The following is a 17822-nucleotide window of genomic DNA, read 5'->3' as shown; positions in this document are numbered from 1 at the left end:
CTGTTCCAGTCAAAAGCACTCTCACGCCCGCCGAGAGTAAGAGTGGCGCCGTTACACCCGCTAGCGCAGCTGATCCCGTGTGATTCAATATGGCGGCGCTCGCGATGTTGTCTCCACCCTGTACGGCGGCGCTGGCATTGAGGCACCCTATCACTTCTAGACACAGTTTGCTAGCAAAGTAATAACAGAAAACAAAAATCTATTTGTTTTACCTTTTTAAATTAGGGCGCGGACATTAATTTGGGCGAGAAAATGCGTACTCAAGCAAAAAAAAAGTCGAAAAACTGAAGTGTTCTTTTCGAGACGTGCTGGTAAGCGTTGGCGATCGCAGCGCCGCCGCTGCTGGGTTCTCGCGGAGACGTGCGCCTGCTGCACTATTCATTTCAGCAAGGTGTCGCGGCGACTTGCGTGAGGCTTCTCCGTTGCTCCACGTGTTTTTATTTGCCCAGAAGTACAGCGATATGTACGTGCTTGTACGCTACGTTGGAGAGGAGAAGTGTTATGTGCTTCAGCACACAGACGTGCGGAATTTTTTTCCGCACGACATTGAACACTTCGACCGCAGTAAGGTCTACGAAGTGTACTGGGACGGCGATGCTTCTACCTGCGGAGGGTTCTACGAAGCAAAAATCGTCTTCATGGCAGGTAAGCGCTGTTTCTAGGCGCGTTTTTAAGTTGTTTTCTAGCACCCATAAATTGATGATGTGAACTGCAAACCGCAGATACGGAAGAAGAAATGCGGCACTGGAGAGGGCGCCGCAAGGAGGCACGAAAATGCGCCAATAAAGAAGACATTCCTCCGAGGAAAAAGGTGCGAATAGCAATCGCTTTCAAGCGAATCTTCTGCAGGGCGTGGTGCTTGGCCATCAGAAACCCTGCTACTAGCAACTTGCATCGATCCTGGCCGCGTTTGAATGGAGGTGAAAGGCACGATGTCAGTGCACGTTAAATAACTTCACTTGTTCGACATCAGTCCGAAGCCCTCCACCCTCGTTGCATAAGTGAACACGACGGTGGCAAATTTTATGCTAAAACAAACGATGTCCAGAAAGCGTGAGTCTTTATGTATCGCATGCAGAGTGCAGTGTGAACGTCTGCATGAGTTGCGAGACACGTTCACCCGTGGTAAAAAAATATAAATTGGCACTGCGTCCACGTATGTTTTAATTGCTGGTTTGGTTTGGTTTATGGGGTTTAACGTCCCAAAGCGACTAAGGCTATGAGAGACGCCTTAGTGGAGGGCTCCGGAAATTTCGACCACCTGGGGTTCTTTAACGTGCACTGACATCGCACAGTACACGGGCCTCTAGAATTTCTCCTCCAAAGAAATTCTAGCCACCGCGGCATGGCAGTAGTTCACAGTGCGAGTCAGTGGTTTAGCAAGATTTTTTAAAAAGAGTTGCTTTCAAGATAGCATGTGCTCCTAATTGCGGGATAATTTGTATCGTTTCCCGCCTTCGTCAACAGTTTCATACAAGGATTACATGCTTTCAGTAAGGCTTGGTTGTGGGCTTGTTGGTACTGCATGACGAATGTGACGCACTGTCCAACTGCTCTTAGGGCATGCAAAAAGATCATTTGCAAAGGAAATGCAGGACTGACAATGAATAGTGGCTTTGTTCTTGTAGTGATTTGTCAGCGGGTTATACCACGATATACCGCTTGTCTTGAATATCTACAGTGACTAGCACTGTCTTCGGTGCAATCACGTTGAGCACATAAGGCGATTTGAATGTTTGGTTTCCTCGATTTGGCTGCACTTTCTGCACTAGTTCACAAAAGTGCCGTGTAAACAGTTCCTTTCATTTCGTTCAAGTGACAGTCGGGGAAGTGGTATCTTGCTGTAACTGGTTCATTGTTTCCTGCTGAAATGCTGTACGTAAATTTTGCAATGAAATTAGGCCTTGGTGAGCTCGCATTTGTTATTGTGTTACTTGATTTGCATTCTGATTATCTTGTTGTAGGCAAGACTAGAGAGTCAAGCTAAAGAAGTTGCAAAAAAAAAGCCCAAAAGCAATTGCTGGGGCTGGGGATTCAAGAACCAGGAGCAGGCAACTCAAAGGTGGCTCAATTAGAGGCGTTGGTGGACGACCTCAGGGCTGAGTTGGAGGTGTCAAAGAAAGCCATGGCTGAAAAGGCAGAAGAAGTCCAAAATCTGAGGAGGCTCAATGAAAGCCTCCAGAAAGCACTCTGTGCGAAAATTCTTCGGAATGGTATGTAAACCACTATATAGTATGCTGCTGCTTCCATGCACCGGCTGTTGTCAAAGCTAATCTACTTTTGTGAAGTCGAGTTATACTTGCTTACTCTTGTTGGTACATTTTTAGGATAATGTTAACACCGCTTTAGAAGGGCACTAGAACGAAGTGCTGGACATGGTTTCACTAACAGCTGATTTGGGGGCAAAAAAATTGTGGCAGCAGTATGAAGTCTTGTAGACGCATCAAGTGGGAAGAGGAAAAGAAGCATTTGGGAACATTCCATTTGCTTCAGTAGACGTCATGTGAAATACTGAGCAGATTTCTGTACAAGACTGATGCAGCAATGACTAGCCGAAAGTGCTTTTTTTGTCACGAAGTGCATCTCATTTAGTTTTAGGGTTCCATGGTTACATCTCTTTCGGCCATTTGTCCAGATTTTACCTTGATGTGGCAGTCATGACCAAGTACCATTCATGATAATTCGTGTCCATGTAACCATTCATTTAGGTACAGACGTGGATGACCAGCATAATAATATCATTGTGTACCGCTGGCTAGTTGCTGTCATGAGTGCTTAATAATGGAAATATTTTGTGAATGAAGGCAAGACAAAAGAAAGGGAAATTCTGCTGCCTTTGCTTGATGCACATATTCTTGAGCCAGTGCGCAAGTTTTGGCCTTTGCCTTTAGATCATTCACAGATGAAGAATCGGGGGTATGTGCCCTGTGCTGTGGAAGAGGACGAGCTGGGCTGCGAAGGGGATGATACTGCTGCAACTGTCAACTCTGCATGTAAGCATACATGCTTGGTACCTAGACAACCTTTAACCTTCAATTCCTCTTCTAGTTATGTGTAGATTGAAAATTACGCTTCCTTGGAATTTCTATCCCATGTTTCTGATTTAGATCACAGTTTAATTTTGTGACCACGTTTTATTTTTTTGAAACAGAGTTTTGTATTTGCTGGTTATGTCTGTTGTATACTTTTCTTTTGGCAGTTTACCAATATCCCTCAAGTGAAAATTATAGAACAGCTGTATCTTACCGGTACTCACCTGCGGGGCAGAAACGTGGAGGCTAACAAAGAGGGTTCAGCTTAAGTTAGGGACAACGCGGCGAGCTATGGAAGAAGGTGGCTTGGGCAGAGCATGTAATGTGCAGGCAAGATAACCGCTGGTCCTTAAGGGTAGCAGAGTGGATTCCACGAGGAGGCAAGCGTAGCAGGGGGCGGCAGAAAGTTAGGTGGGCGGATGAGATTAAGAAATCTGGGGAATAAGGGAATAAGGCGAAGGACAGGGTTAATTGGAGAGACATGGGAGAGGCCTTTGCCTTGCAGTGGGTGTAGTCAGGCTGGTGATAATGATGACCCAATGTAGGGTTTCACTCTTGAGCATTGAAGCACTGCTTGTAATGGCTTGTTCTTTGCCATTCTGGCACTGTGCGTGCATAACTGTATGAGATATTTTCAGTGTGCATTTAAATGCCACTCACTAATGATCTAGTGCTGTCTTCGCTTTCGCAGGAAACAATGTCTTCATACCTGTACCCTCATTTTTTTAGTGCACAGTCATTCCCTCGACACCGTGGCTCCTGTGGTGCCTCTTCGTGCCACCTCGCCACTTCATGTGAGGCCGCCAGCTGATGTCACCACTCCGCAAGCTGACGCTACGCCTCCACCCGCTGTTGCCCCCCCTGCACCCGCTGTTGCCCCCCCTGCACCCGCTGTTGCCCCCCCTGCACCCGCTGTTGCCCCCCCTGCACCCGCTGTTGCCCTGCCTCCACCGGCTGTTGCACCGCCTCCATCCACTCCTGTCCCGACTCTTACCCACCAAGGGCCCTCCACAACATTGCAGACCCTTGCTGTGCCACCAGCTCGGCCAGTGTCAAAAGGTATTTATTTTGGCTGCTCTAGGATACAGCTAGCTTGTGTGTCTGTTCACTTTGGCACAATGTAGCTCGAGTGTCTTATTTAGCAGCATCGTGTACCTGGTAGTATCAAACTATGCATCAGCACCTTGCTTTGCATTGTACTGCCAGCACTGGCTTCTAAAGGGGCCCTGCAACATAGATAAAGCATGAGGTCTTTATTCTTTGTATGTAGAGTAAGAGACGTGACTCCTGTACACCTAGAGAGATTGCCAAAATCGTAATATTTAATATTTTAATCTCCAGAAATGCTCATTTAGAGCTGATGGTGTCGCAGCGCAGTGGCCAAAAAATGTGAAGAGAAAGGCCGGAGAGGAGATGGGAAGGGGGGGAGAGGGGGGCCAGCCGACAGCCGTTCAGTTCTACCAACACATAGACGTTCGGGAGTTTTTTTTTGTCGTTAGTCACCCCTGCCCTGTCTACAGCCCTGTCGCTGGTAAACGCGTGCATGCAAAGTAGGCTTTGTGAAATTGGTCTCTTTAGTGACCTATGGTGACCAAACACAGATAGGTGTTGGGAGTGTAGTGGGATTTTTGGCTGATTCTACTGAAAAAAAAATGGCAAGAAATTGCCTATTTCTGTTTCATATTAGAGAAAACATATTGCAGTGGGGTACAGGGGAAATACATTCCAGCAATGCTTTGATTTGAGCTAGTTGGTTGTAGCATGACATGTTTACATAAAAAGCGTTCTGGCGCTAAAAGACGAAGACAATACACACAACAAGACAGGACTGGCGCCAACTTCCAACTGAGTTTATTCACGGAAAAAACCACTTAATAACCACACGGCATGCAAAAAGATAAAGGCAAACCAGATACAAGGGGTGATAACAAAGACACACCGGCCAAAAGCACCAAAGGAATGATTATAACAGTGACAAAGACCCACTAAGAAAACTAATCTCTTCATCTGACAGCGACACAGGTGGCTTGCTTATGCAGATATGGCCCCTCTGTTTGATGTTATATGCTTCGATTAGTTCACGCTCTAATCTATTTTTAGACCTTGCAATGAATCTAGTGTTTACAAAACCGGGACGGCATTTGCAGCTTTTACAGTGAGTGGCCATGTGGCTGCCATAGCCATTTTTTACACCAATCTTGTGCTGGCCGATATATTTCTTACCGCAGCTTAGAGGCACAACGTACACAACATCAGCCAAGCATTCAGTGGCGCGGATTTGGTGTTTCTTTTTGCACTGCCTAACCATTGTTACTTTGTTCAAGATGCAAACGCGCGACAGCTTGCAGGGAGCAGAAAGCACCACATTGATCCTATACCTGCTGGCCACTTTCTTCAAGTTGTGCGAAAGCCGATGAATATAGGGAACCACCACTGTCGATTGTTTTTCGATATCCTTGTTTTTTTGACACTGTTCACCCTTCAACGTCCGCTTGCACTTCTTGATTAGGTCCACACTAATACTAGTGATGAGGTGTTCTGGATACCCGGCTTGATGAATGCGTTCAGTTTGCACATCAAAGCTCTGTGCCATCTCATTCTCACAAGATTTTTCCAATGCTGCATTCAGGCATGTCGCAACGACTCCCCGCTTGATTAGCTTGGAATGTGCACTACTAAAAGGCAGTACTCGGGTTGTAGGACCAACAAACATGGCTGTCCTGCTTTAATTCAAGTCTCAAATCAAGAAACTGTAGGCTATTGTCGTGGGGAACTTCATGTGTGAAAAGGAGCCCTTTTGATTCATTTATGAAAATGGTGACTATGTCTTGAAGGATGGCGCTTGGTTTTGAACCTACATGATCGTTTAGCACAATTAGGTAGTCATCCACATATCTGAATACCCTAAGAACGTTAGAGGTCAATAAAAGCCGGTCACTAACACGTTTGTCAACACACGATAAATAAATGTCACTCAATATAGGCGCAAGGGACGACCCAATACAAACGCCATCACACTGAATATAAAACTGATAGTTGAAAAAAATGCAGTTGATGAACGGTAAAATTCTTAAAGTGTTAAGAAATCATCACAGCTAATACCTGTCTCGTCCTGAAATGACAGTTCGCCTATGCATGCGACCTTCTCTTCGATAGAAATTAACATTTCGGTATGCGGTATGGAATAATACAGGTCAGTAACATCAATCAAAAAAGCAGACTGTGCTCCAGGCAACCCATTCCTAAGTTCTTGAACAACCTCATTGGAGCTGCCGATAAGAAACGGGTCGTCTAGCGGAAGGGACATCTAGTGTCGCTGAAGAAAACGGCTGCCAGGACCCTTTCTCTGAAACAATCGTGCGTAGGGGGCACTCAGGCTTGTGAGATTTGCCCGTGAAGAAAACATCCAGGAACTCTCCTGTCAGCATCCTTCACCAGTTTCTTGAGAGTATCCAATTTCATGTCAGTTAACAGCTTTACTGCAGTGTTCTTAGCCTTGGCGAGATTGAACTTTACTGCGACGAAGTGCTTTTGTAGAGCTTCAGCTGCTTTCTGTTTCAAACGCTTCTCGGGAAGGACAATAAAGCCACCTTCCCTGTCGCTTTGAAGTATCTCAAGGTGTTTTCCCTCAGGTATCCTTGATCTTCTTAAAGGGAGGATAGAAAGTCCGACTGCGACTCACATGGTGCATCAGGCAATCCAAGGCATCCGAAGTCGCTCGTTCTTCATCCTTGTCTCCAGCTCTTTTTGCGACCTTCCTGGTCATGGCAAGGAGCTGTATTGGGTCGTCCCTTGCGCCTATATTGAGTGACATTTATTTATCGTGTGTTGACAAACGTGTTAGTGACCGGCTTTTATTGACCTCTCACGTTCGTAGGGTATTCAGATATGTGGATGACTACCTAATTGTGCTAAACGATCATGTAGGTTCAAAACCAAGCGCCATCCTTCAAGACATAGTCACCATTTTCATAAATGAATCAAAAGGGCTCCTTTTCACACATGAAGTTCCCCACGACAATAGCCTACAGTTTCTTGATTTGAGACTTGAATTAAAGCAGGACAGCCATGTTTGTTGGTCCTACAACCCGAGTACTGCCTTTTAGTAGTGCACATTCCAAGCTAATCAAGCGGGGAGTCGTTGCGACATGCCTGAATGCAGCATTGGAAAAATCTTGTGAGCATGAGATGGCACAGAGCTTTGATGTGCAAACTGAACGCATTCATCAAGCCGGGTATCCAGAACACCTCATCACTAGTATTAGTGTGGACCTAATCAAGAAGTGCAAGCGGACGTTGAAGGGTGAACAGTGTCAAAAAAACAAGGATAGCGAAAAACAATCGACAGTGGTGGTTCCCTATATTCATCGGCTTTCGCACAACTTGAAGAAAGTGGCCAGCAGGTATAGGATCAATGTGGTGCTTTCTGCTCCCTGCAAGCTGTCGCGCGTTTGCATCTTGAACAAAGTAACAATGGTTAGGCAGTGCAAAAAGAAACACCAAATCCGCGCCACTGAATGCTTGGCTGATGTTGTGTACGTTGTGCCTCTAAGCTGCGGTAAGAAATATATCGGCCAGCACAAGATTGGTGTAAAAAATGGCTATGGCAGCCACATGGCCACTCACTGTAAAAGCTGCAAATGCCGTCCCGGTTTTATAAACACTAGATTCATTGCAAGGTCTAAAAATAGATTAGAGCGTGAACTAATCGAAGCATATAACATAAAACAGAGGGGCCATATCTGCATAAGCAAGCCACCTGTGTCGCTGTCAGATGAAGAGATTAGTTTTCTTAGTGGGTCTTTGTCACTGTTATAATCATTCCTTTGGTGCTTTTGGCCGGTGTGTCTTTGTTATCACCCCTTGTATCTGGTTTGCCTTTATCTTTTTGCATGCCGTGTGGTTATTAAGTGGTTTTTTCCGTGAATAAACTCAGTTGGAAGTTGGCGCCAGTCCTGTCTTGTTGTGTGTATTGTCTTCGTCTTTTAGCGCCAGAACGCTTTTTGCGTAAACATGTAATACAGGGGAAGCTTGCTAATTCAAACTTCGTTATTTCATATTTCTGGATAATTCAAGCTGCATGAATTGGTACATCCGTGCTTCATTCGACTATATGTCAAACATTGGCCATTAATTCGAACACAAATAGGTGCCGCCACCAATAATTCAAACGTGTGCCAGCACGCCTGGGCACACAGCCAGCTGTGAAATGCACCCGTGAGGCTTGCACCTCATCTTCACAGAAGCTGTGGAGAAGGTAAAAATGGCATGTGAGGCTGGGGAAGACAGGTGAACCAGTGTTGTCGTGAACAAGTTTAAGTGTGAAGGCGGGCTTTGTGGTAACATGGCAAGAGCAACTACCACTTCAGAGGTTTGTACTCGAGCACTGTCAAATCGGCTGCAGCTTGCAATGTTTACTTTGATTGGGCGTCATCAAACATGTGGCTTGTGGGGACGATCAATACAATCTAACCTACATGTAGCACGTACGGTGTTGCAGTATTGCAGTGACGCTCCAGAACAATTAGCAATGCTGCAAATTGACCTGGCAAACGCATTTGATCGAGTGTGCCATTCATTTCTTTTTGCACTTTTAAATCACGTCAATCTCGGTTCAATACTTTCTACTGGCATACGCCTTTGTTACAAATCCTGTACCACGCGCTTGATTGTTAATGGCTGTCTCTCGCAACCAGTCCCAATTCAGTCTTCGGTGAAACAAGGGTGCCCACTGTCTCCGCTCCTGTTCGCATTATACTTGGAGCCACTTTGCATAAGTGTTATAAACAGTAGAGCTGTCAATGGTTTCCGAATAATGGGCCACGAACTGAAGGTATTGGATTATGCAGATGACCTTGCGTTTTTTTGTACTGATAAGCCAAGCATCGATGAGGTTATTCGTTTAACGGAGGACTTTGGTTCGGTGTCAGGAAGTCGGATTAATCGCTCTAAGAGTTGCGGTCTTTGATTTGGTAGCTGGGGTTTGACACCTGCTGAATATGCTGGTATAACATGGACATGCAGGCCACCAAAGTACCTTGGCGTCCCTCTGAGTGCCTATAAGCATAGCGCACAGTACTGGAAAGACCGCGTGTCAACTCTTCAGCGCTATGCTCAAACGTTTGTCCCCCATGGCCTCTCAATTTTTGGCACGTTGACCTCCTGTAATCTGTTTCTCGCCACTAAAATATATTATGTACTGCAAATTATTCATTGCACAAGACTTCCTATCCAGCGTTTTCACAGGGTTTTCGGTACTTTTGTGTGGGATTCGTCTTTTGAATCCATGAGGCGTGATAACCTTTTTCGGCCTGTAAGCGCTGGCGGCCTTGGTCTAGTTCACCTGTATGTCCGACAGATAGTGTCACGTTTCATGTTTTTCCATGACACTACACACCCAATAGTGCGTTCATTCCTGCAAACAAATTTAGTTCATGTTTTACCCACCTCATTGTGTCTTCCAATGTTTATGACCGTCCGTGTTTGTGGGGCATAATGCAAGAGGTGTATTTGGCTGTCCGTTTCCTACTTGTTCGTTTTTCTCCTGAGTTCCTTTTTTTTAGTGTCGAGGAAAAAGTTGTATAAGGATTTCATTAGTATGCTCTACCCTGCGCCCATGTACTGCTCTCTGTACACGGCGAGACTGGCATCTTACGTACTCTTTTGAGTACGTCATGCCCCGGTAAACAAAAATACAAAGACCTTTTTCTTTAGGTTACACACCGGTACGTTGCCCGTTGGAACATGGTTAGAGAAAAAGGGCATTTTTGTGTCTACCGTTAATTGCCGCCTTTGTGATGAACCAGAAACAATTGAGCATTGTTTCATCAGTTGCAAAGATGCAGTACTCTTCTGGGATATCCTGCAACGCACATTTAAAAAAAGAATTCATCTGACTCCACATTCTGTTCGCTATCTCACTGCGCTGCCATTTGTTGGTGAACCCCTGGACATGTTTTTTTCTGATTGGACTGCACAGCCTCTGGAAAACCCGCATGATGGACAGACTCTGTGAACCTGTTGTGTCTACAAAGGATCACTTCAGTCGAATGGTTGTTCATCTAAGAGACGTGTATGCCCAGACTGAGTACGAACCGGAGTGGCACTCACTATTAGTGATGTGCTCTGCATTGCCCCTTTTCTAGTGCATGGTCTTTTCAATATGTATTGTTTAACACTGTTTTCATAATGGCTTGTATATAGTTCATGTACATAGAACATTACATCACTGTAATGAATACCATGTTGAAGAAAAAATTGCTTGGGAGCCGCAGCAGTGGCTTAATGGTTATGGTTTTTAGCTGCTGACCCTAAAGACGGGGGTTCAATCCCAACCTATTCGATAGTCCCATGTGCTGTGGAATATCAGTGCACGATTGGTTAATTTTTTTTACAGCAGTAAAATAGGATATTCTCACTACCGAACTGCTTCAAGATTGCAGTGTACCTCATTTCCTGTTCACTTTCGTTAGCTTGAGCTTTGGTTTATCCAGTGTGCACTTGTATCCCTGTACACATTGAAGTAGTAAACTTTTACTGTAATGCAAACTGCAGCTTTCATTGACCATATTTAGCTTGCATGTTATTTGTGATGTTGCTGGTGGTTCCTCATTATTTGCATTCTAGGTTGCTTTTCAGTGTTCTGCCAACAAACAGCTGCTCCATGTCCCTTCATTGGAGGCAGGCGTTGAGAGAACGCAGTGCATTTGCATTGCATGAGGCCGACTTCCTTTGTGTTTTTTGTGCAGCTCCTCGCAAGGCAGCCCAGGAGCTTGACGTGACGGTTGGAACTGCAAATGAGACTGGAGAGGTGAGCAGTACCTTGCAACTTGCTCACTAAATATGGCCATATGCTACTGATGATTGCATATCTTCTGCATAGATTAAAAATCTCTGCAGTCAGTACATGACCAGTATTATGACATAACTAATGACATGGGAGTTTTTGCTCTTTTTTTCTTTACTTTGTAAGTTGGTTTTTGTTTCTTAAAATTTCATTTTTAGCACAGTGTCATATGCCAAGGCGAATTGTGGTACTCTTTTATGGGCCCATGCACCGCTTACATGGGCCCGTAGCATAGTGTTTTTTTGTGTGAATTTGTGATTAAACTCTTGTTGCTGCAGATTTTTTCATTGGTAGTGCTTCTATTTACTTTTATACTTGATCACAAACCTGTTTGTTTGCCATCATTCTGCAGCTATGTGTAAGTTTGGTGCCATGCATCATGTAGTGCACCAGCTCATTGATCGGGATCGAGTTTGAATGCATAGGAGTGTTGTGTGTTCAGTGCACTGGCAACTTCTCTTGGGATCAGACTTCATCGGTACTAGAAGTGCCCCTGTCCCAGTAGTATTATTTACCTTCCAGTTCACATCGGGTTAATGATGACGGTTCATTAAAGCACTCTAGACACCAAATTTTTGCTTGCATGTTTTCTTCTTTAAAACTATATGTTAGACATTCGTATTCATGGAGCACCCTGTGGTAACAGAGCGCAACCTCTAAATAATTTATAATTGAATTTCTTCTTGACACTTTCGGTTTCATTGGTCGAACAGTAACTGTGACCCGTAGTTGGTGTTTAGGTCACATGATGCATTTAAAATCAGCCATATAATTGCTGACAGGTCATTTTTTGTCATTACAGGTCTTGGAAGAGGCTGGATGAAATGTCGTAGTGAATTAAAACTACATGTCAGCTATTAGTTTACAGTTTTTCTAGTGGATCATGTGACCAAAACATCAACTTGACATCACAGTCGTTTGGTTATTGAAATCAAAACTGAAAAAGCATGAGAGAAGAAATTTAATTATAAATTATTTGGCGGTTGTAGGCAAATACCCCCCAGTAATCCATGTATTCTAATGCCTAACGCATCGTTGACAGTAGAAAACCTGGAATAAAATGAGGTGTCTATAGGCGTTTAAATTTGTCGAGAATGCAAGCAAAAAGCACTTTGTACTTAGGACACAACCAAAAATTGGTGCCACTTCTCCAGTGTATGTAAATGTTCTCCAATCAGCAGGATATTTCTGACATGTAGTGACTTGGATTGTGCAGGAGGCTGCTGAAGACACCCATTAGAAGGTGCAATGCTGCGTAGAACATGAGACGCTGGGAAAGAGCTACCGAGGTACACTGATAAATCATTCCTGTTTTTTTTTCAGATACACATTGGGCATGGCAGTTACATCGACCCAGGGACTTGGGAACGGCTACTTACAGCAAGCAATGATTCGTCGTTCTGCAAACAGCTGGCAGTGCGAGTGTGGGGCAACGAACTGCTGTCGGAGAGGAGTGTGACGGGAACACTTTCAAACAATGCCATCTCCAAAGGTGCGACGAAAGTGTTCCCGCCGCTCTCCCCTGCCAAGGTAGCTTCAATGGCTGGTGAGTGGAAAACACTTGGTTCTTGCTTAGTTAATAACATTTTCTGAAAGCTCCAATGTTTCCTTCTCATGCTTTTTCTCTGTGACATCTTAATATCATACAGTAAAACCTAGTTAACTTGATGTCACCTGAATTGCAGAAAAGATTGAAATTATCCGAATTCAAATTAACAAGTTTGAATTATTCAGATCTTACTGTTATCAGCACTAGAATCACTACCCATGACTAGAGGTTGTAATTTTAAGTTTATATTTTGTGAAACTTTGGCGTACTTTTTTATGTTTATTTCAGAATGCAACTTTCGGCTTTTTTGGTGAATGTTTGTTTCTTCATGGAAGTTTTTTTTTTGTGATATGTATTATGTCCCTGTGCAGTCGAGTGAAATATAGTGTACCTTCTTTTTTTTAGAACCAGCAGCTCGTGTTGCAGAGAAAGAGAGAGGATAAACCCAGATTGTTGTTTTAAGAGCTATCCTCTGCAAAGGGAAGTTGCTCTCGTAACAAAGCAGTTCTAAAGGAAATGCTCGCACCATGAAAGAGAAACAACCGAAGTTTAGTTCTAAAAACTTGGTTGACATCTTCTGGGTTCTGGCTGTACTCTGTGCTATACAGAAGGACTGAAACCAGAACAGGACGCTTGCTGTTTATGCATGGTTTTGCATCGACTGTAGCTTTTTAAAGCAGTTCTGAAACGTTTCAAGAAATTTATAACAATGTGTATATTTAGAATCCTGAGCCTTCATTCAGTGTTACACCGTGATTTGATTTCTGGTTTCCTGCCGTATCTCTTTTTCAACTGAGTGAAGCGCCGTCTTAGCCAGTGGAACTTCTGTTGCTGCCACAGCATGGGAACGCAGCAAGGCATCTTGAGCCATAGTTGATTGAGGTTGGAGCGCCATATCACTTTGACTGCGGTGGCTTTATGACATGCACACATGCGAAGGCTCCGGGTGAAGACAGCTTGTTCAGGCGGAAAAGTAGTGCGCCTTTTATGTTAGTGTTCTGGTGGATATTGCCTGAGTGTTTTGTGCTTTTGGTTTGAAGTCGTAGCTGTAGTGCACTAAAATTTTAAGCTAGAGATATCTCAGTGTATTTAATAGTGCGGAATTAGGAAGAGGCCCCATCTGTCTTCATTTTCTGGCTTGGTGGCTACCAAGCCTTGATGATCACATTATAGGACATGTTGGCAGTTGTGCACAAAGGTAGTTTATTGCCTGGGGAGACAGGCACATGGAGTCATTGTTATGCTGCATTGTTGAAGAGCACAAAATTTGCGCAAGCTCAGTCAACTATTAGGGAACACAGAAGATCAAGATGCACCTCTCGTGGGCTATATATTCCGAATAAACCCATTTAAGGGCCGCACCCTGTTTTCCCAAAGGAAATGTTTTTTTTCTAGATCTGTGTAAGGGCTGCACCCAAACTTTTCATTACCCACCTGGGAATAGCCTTGAAAATTCATGCGCTGTCGCTTCCGCAATCAGCTCTGGCTGCGAGCAGCGGTGCACTTAATTGCGGAGGCCACACGCGCACAGGTCCCTCAATGTGCTGCCCACGGACGATGCCCGAGGCCGCGGCTCATCAAATTTGTTCTCTGCCATGAGCTCCCGCTATTCATATCGGCATCAGTATCACCAGCTTTTGTTTTTTTGTGGCTGTCAAATGTACAGGAGGTGTGGTAGCGTGTTAGTGGCTAGTGGCTTTCATGTGTTTCGTGTTGTGTTAGGCTTTTGTGTTCAAAGTTAGTGGCCTTTTTATGCTGCTGCCAAGCGTTGCAGTTTTAGCACGATAGGCAAGCACCGTAATAGCGGCACGGCTGGGAGTTCGCTCTCGCACATGGCAAGCATGCGGTAGGCAGGAAATTCGACATGGCCGAGAAGTGTGTCCGACGATGGTGCAACCAAAAGGATGCATTAAGGAACACAAGCTGCAAAAAAACTCAGTTTCTGAAGCAAGCCGTGCAAGTTTCCCGAACTGGAATAAGAGCTGCTCTGTTATGTGATGAAAGTGCGGAGCAATGGCTGTGCACTGACAGCGGACATGCTGCATGACTTGTGGGATGAGCGTGCTCCGGTGCACAGCACCAGCTCGTAGTTTTAAGACTCCGCGAGTGACGATTGAATGTAGAATAAATGCCGCTCATTCCCAGATTAGTGTTTTTACTTAACAAAATTTTTTGCACATCGCGTGTATGGGTTGTACTGCAAAAATTGGGCCGCACATCTGGGAGAAAAAGTGCAGCCCTTACATGCATTCATACGGTATATATTTTTTGGGGGGATGTACCTATGTCTGTTTTCAACTGCACCAAAAAAGGCCAAATGGTAAAAGTTCAACAGATAACATGAAAGGGGCCTTTTCATAGCAATTTCAGATTAGTTGCCTGTTACGTTCTTGAATATAGTTCCGGAAAAATTCATTTGAGGACACCTGGGCATCAATTAAACACCTTTCTCTCTGATCTGCCACATAACTTTTTTGTGCCTGTCTCTGCAGACTCCTTCTGGCACTACCTGAAGGTTAAAGGCTGTCCAGATGAAGACATGCAGAAACGCCACAAGCGTCTAACCCGCTACTTGGCACAGAAGTGCTCCGACTTGCGCCGCTGATCAAGTAAGTGAGCTGCTAATTTTTTTTCATCATCATCATCATACTACATCTACTGCAGGGCAAAAGGCTCACCCATATCTCCATTAAACCTGTCGTGTGCCAGCTGCGGCCGCCCTATCCCCTCAATTCATAAGCTCATCCGCCCACCTCACTTTCTGCTGCACCCTGCTATGCTTGCCTTCTCTGGGAATCCATTCTGTTACTCTTAAGAGCCATCAGTTATCTTGCCTTCACCCATTTCGTCCTCTCTATTTCGACTAGGATGTTATTAACCCGCGTTGGTTCCCTGACCCACTCTGCCCTCTTCCCCTTTTCATAGCTCACTGCGTGGTCCTCAATTTAAGTTGAACTCTTCGTTATCATCATGAGTATTTCTGCCCCATAGGTGAGTACCAGTAACATCCCAGTTGAGCCCGCTTATTACGGCTGCAGATATAAAAAACGCATGCATATTACGACCGGATGTGCTCTCAAAATATGCATAAGGGCAATGGCAGTAATTTGCAGATACAGCGAACAATTTGGCCACACCACTGAATTACAGCGAACGAAGAGGCCCCGAAGCTCCCCCCGAAATTGAAGAGGTCATGCACAGAGATCAAAGAGCACTTCTCAAGCTTCCCGACACTGCCCGGTAAAGAACATGTAAAGCCCGATAAAGAACATAGAAAGGCGGCCTGTCAAGCCCGTGGTGACGGCCCGTGAGGGCAATCATTGCTTGCACGTTCACTGGCTCGGCAAAGTAGCCTAAGTGGTAAGAGGTGCGGTGCACGCAAAACAGGGGAACCGTTGAAAACAAAGCTACTGGATCAACTAACAGCAGTGATTTGAGAATTTTGAAAGCCTTGCTGGCCATGCTTGTTACATAGCATGCATCTCCTGCCCAGTTGGCAGTATCTTTTGCGCTGAGGTGAGCGTCTTGGCTGCGGAACCTTCAAAAAGGTGACAGTGAATAGGGAATGCTCTGCTCCACGTACGTTAGCGTACTTCGTCTAATTTAGCAAAAGTAAACTGAAGGCCGCTCCCTGCTGCTGCATGCTGGTTCGTATTTCAGTCACCTTTGATGAAGGGGCCTAATTGGTCCACATTATTGGTGGTTAGTTTCAGTATTGAACTTCTGTTTCAAAAACCCTACCAGGGAGATTTCCATCGAAGATGTCTCATTCAATTCTTTTGGTCCCTTTCAATAAGTCTCCATTTTCTTAACCATCATTAAGACAAAAATTTCGGCAGCCTGAAAAATGTAGTAGCTGGGCTTGATCACTCGTTTCCTGTGGTTGTGAAGTTTTTCTCCTGCATGCTGGCTATTGTGGAGGCTGCCACCATTCTTGCATCCTGCTTGCTTAGTGCCTATGTTCAACTCTGTTAATGTTAAACCTCTCAATGTTCCACTGCAGGAAGCCAGACAGCATAGACACACTGGGGCAGTGTAATTTATGATCTTGCTTCGAAAAGTGCGGTTTTCTCCTGCCTGTAGTTTTGGGATGGTCTCCTTTTCGCACCTTTTCTTGCATCAGTTTTCTTCCCAATTCATTTTTAGAATGTTTGTGCAACATATGGGCTTGGGCTTGCAATACAAGCTTTCTTGCTTATTTTTTTCTCAGGTGAACACAACGCGGATCTGAGGTGGATCGCATCGCGGGAACAGGGGTGGAAGTGCTGCGCCAATTGCGCCATGCTGCTCCAATTTAATCTCCTGCGCCAAGATACGCCTAAACGGCAATTTACGGCCATTGCAAGTATACAGAGCCAAATTTAGCCGAGTGTTATTGTCAGCTGGGCAACACTGGGCGCTTGCTACGAAACGGACGCAATTGCATTGGCATCGACAGTTGGGTTCGCTCTTGGAGGAAGGAAAAAAATTACCGAATACACTGGGCTTCTTCGATTATCCGCCTCTGGCAGCCCACGGGTTGCTTGCGGGCTGCCCGAGCGCGCTCGATTTTCTCGGGTTGCCCCGCCCACTTCCGGTGGCTGCCCGGAACGCGTTCGTTTTTCTCTGGCTGGGCGGTTTCGGGCAGCCACCGGAAGTGGGCGGGGCAACCCGAGAAAATCGAGCGCGCTCGGGCAGCTAGCAGACGACAGAGAGGTGTATGGTAGCGGGAAGCTCGCGCGGCCATTTTTATAAGGACTAGAAGGACCGCGGTTCTTCATGCGATGTTTTGCTCGATGCAGGCGCTTGTTTCGACTAGGCCACGGTGCATATCGACTGTGTCGCCTGCCATGGCAGCTTTTGCGGTAGTTCTCGCTGTTTATTGATATTTTTTGCGTGCGTATGCGCGATCATATTTCGATCGTCTCACCACCTCGCAAGCACAATTGCTCGCTTCATATTACGATCGCATACTTCTGATTCACAAAATATTTCGGCTGTTAATTTCGTGCGCCCGGCGGATATTGCGATGGTGTTCGAGGCCTTTCACGAGAGCAGCCTGATTCCAGTTCCGACCACGCGTTCAGACGCGCGCATGTGCTGAACGTGTTTTACGAAGTGTTGGTTGAGTGCGATATGGGAGCGTATGGTCTTCATTACGTTTGGCGCAGTGCAAAAGTGGATATGCTTTGAAAAACGCTTGACGGAAACATGTCCTTTATTAAAAGCCCTCACGAGCACATTGCTCGAGACATCTCTGCGGGCATATGTGGCAGTTGTCGCGCCGACCAAAAAAAGTGCTGATTTTGTCGTCGCCAACTGTTGTACAGCGTCGTGCTCAGGCCTTCTGCCACATATGCTCAAAATATCTGTGAAGTACCGCAGGCATGCACCTCCTCGCGTTTGTCTCATTAAA

At 45.3% G+C, this 17822-nt stretch overlaps 1 pseudogene; it reads left to right on the top strand.

Moving 5' to 3' along the window:
• The first annotated feature begins 412 nt into the window (after positions 1-412).
• LOC149338197 (uncharacterized) lies at positions 413-15251 on the top strand (annotated as a pseudogene).
• Positions 15252-17822: the final 2571 nt, after the last annotated feature.

The sequence above is a fragment of the Amblyomma mixtum genome, chromosome 6 (assembly GCF_055824585.1).
Source record: "Amblyomma mixtum isolate Tamu chromosome 6, ASM5582458v1, whole genome shotgun sequence".
NCBI classification, from domain to species: Eukaryota; Metazoa; Arthropoda; class Arachnida; order Ixodida; family Ixodidae; genus Amblyomma; species Amblyomma mixtum.
This window is presented reverse-complemented; position numbering and strand designations above follow the sequence as displayed.